Source organism: Brassica oleracea, chromosome C1 (assembly GCF_000695525.1).
Source record: "Brassica oleracea var. oleracea cultivar TO1000 chromosome C1, BOL, whole genome shotgun sequence".
In the NCBI taxonomy this organism is placed as follows: domain Eukaryota; kingdom Viridiplantae; phylum Streptophyta; class Magnoliopsida; order Brassicales; family Brassicaceae; genus Brassica; species Brassica oleracea.
The window spans coordinates 34,949,220-34,951,877 of NC_027748.1; positions in this window are offsets into that span (position 1 = coordinate 34,949,220).

Below are 2,658 nucleotides of genomic sequence, written 5' to 3' on the forward strand. Positions count from 1 at the left end.
GGAATGGGAGTCCATGTTGAGGAACATGCGACAACAACATCCCATTCGAGGCGAGTCATCCGACGAACATAACGAGGCGGATGTTACGAGGAGGAGTGATGAATTCTACCAGGCGATGAACGACCCTTAGTTTTTTTTCCGGTTGTTGTATTATAAATTCAAAACTTATTTATATATAAAATATTTTCGTATTGATTTATTTTTATTTTAAATTATAATTTTATTAATAAATTAAATAATTTTAATTATTTTTTTAATTATATTTTTAAATTCTGTAAAATAATAAAAACAAAGTAAATTCGTAGCTAATGTACGACCTATTTACGTGGAAACCTTATGAGGAAATGACGAGAAATTATAAACGAGTATTTTACAAGGAAATACTTTCGTGGTAGTTACGTTTATTTTGCGAGGATACACTTTCAAGGTATTTACATGTAGTTTACGAGGAACTCGTTTCGAGGTATTTACGAGGAAATATAGCGACCTCCTTACGTGGAATATTTACGTGGTCTTTACGACGAAATGATGTGCTTCGTCTTTACGATGAAATATTGTCCTCGATAAGTTACGACGAATTGGTGAGGAAATATCTGTTACGACGGATGAGTAACGAGCAAACGTGTTTCCTCGCTAATTCGTCATAAAGCCTCTTTTACAACGAAGTCACGAGGAAAACCGCTCTCGTTAAGATTATGTTTTCTTGTAGTGTGTTAATTGTTACTTCGTATATGTGGCATGCATTAACATTAACATCGTGTAGTTGTTCACACATTCTTGTACTTTGGATGGTTTTCACCATATTATCGTAAACATCGTGTAACTGGCAAACTTTTTTCCTATTTTTTTTTGTTATATCAATGGTTTACTTTTTAAATGTCACCGGTTTAAATTGATGGTTCACCTTAAAATGTTAACCGGTTTAAATTGATTGATTTTCTTCTATAGATGTCAGTCCTCAGACTTTTTTTTATGGTGGGAACTAAATAAACGTGCCCCACAATCACTGGTTGTACGCAAAACCAAACACTTAGGTTTCTTGGCTGGTTTTAATTTCTTGTCCCCGACTGGTTTTTGTTTGGACCGGTTTAAACTGATCAGTTCACAAATCCCACAGACCAGGAAGAAAATTGTTAATTTGATTCAGTTAACAATATCAGCTAAAGAGAAATCAATCATTTTGATTTCAAATCAGACAGTAAAATGAAGAAATGTGACAAAACATGAATGATAAATAAACAAAACTGTGCTTTTATTCTTTCTTAATATATGCCTCCAATCCCAATAGAAGAACATAGAAACCCCTCCAGCGGGTTATCTGTTCTGTCTGAAAAGGAAATAAAACGGCAATGGATTTGGTCTCTATTGAATGATAAAAGCCAAAAAAAAAAGTAAAATGATGATGAAATTCAAAACTGGAGATGGCAGAGATTGGCTGGCATCTCTGAGACATGATGAGTAATCCAGAGTCGACCAGCCTCTACTAGATAAGCCTCTCTACTCATGCTTCAAGGACTGGAACTCATGAAGAAATCAGGAAGCAACTTTTGTGGAATATTGCTTCTCAAAGTTTGCTCTTTTAAAATCTCATCTCTGTGAAAGTCATCCATATTGTCATCATCTTCATCTTCTGCCTTTGCAGCTTCTGTTATACATGTTCATAGAGGAATATCAGCGAAGTTCTGTAACAAGAAAAATTATAGACAGTGAAAAATGCACTGACCAGCATCATTGTATTGTAAGCCAAATGTCAAAGGGAGGGTTGGCATTGTAGAAAAAGGCATTGGCAATCTGCCAAAAGGGTGTCAGAGCAATACATTTAGCGGTTATTGCCAATCAGGAAATAAAACAAACATTTACTCTATGAAGCACAACTTTAACTACGGCTACTCTGCTTACCACGTCAACCAGAAAACATTTGAAGGACCAGCATAAAAAAGGTTCTTGGGTAGCTAAGTAATCGATCCTGTAATATCATCAGGGCCGGTTTACAAGGGGGGACAAGCGGTGAGACCGTCTTGGTCTCAAGCTCGTGTCCCCTCCGTATAATAATAAAAGGGATCCAATTTTTTATAAATCTATATTTTTATATAAATATAATTATAAATATAATAAATAAAATTGAAAAGGATCCAAAATTATTTGATATATCTATAGTTTTATTTTCATTACAAAATATACAAAATATTACTAATTAAAATTTTAAAATATTTTAAACATTATCTTCACGTAAAGCTAATAATATTGAGCGGGCCCGAATATCAGAGACTTCTTTCTCCAAGTCACATTCCACTAGGGCTGTTCAATATGGCAAAACCGAACCGTACTGAACCGAACCGAACCGAAATAGATAATATGGTTTGGATTTGGTATATACCATACAGACCGAATGGATATGATTTTAAAAAAACCATAGGATTTGGATATGGTTCGGTATATAACCGATAAAACCGAATAAAACCGATCAAAAAATAGAAACATGTAAATATGTATATATTTTATAACAACGTATGAAAATCATAAGTTAATTTTTTTGCTAATAACTATTACCATATTTTTTACAGTAATAAAATAGTCCTGATTTGTAAAACACTTGAACTATAATTAAATAACAATTCATCGCAAACATGCTTCTTATTTTCTTAGTCTTCTTTTGAT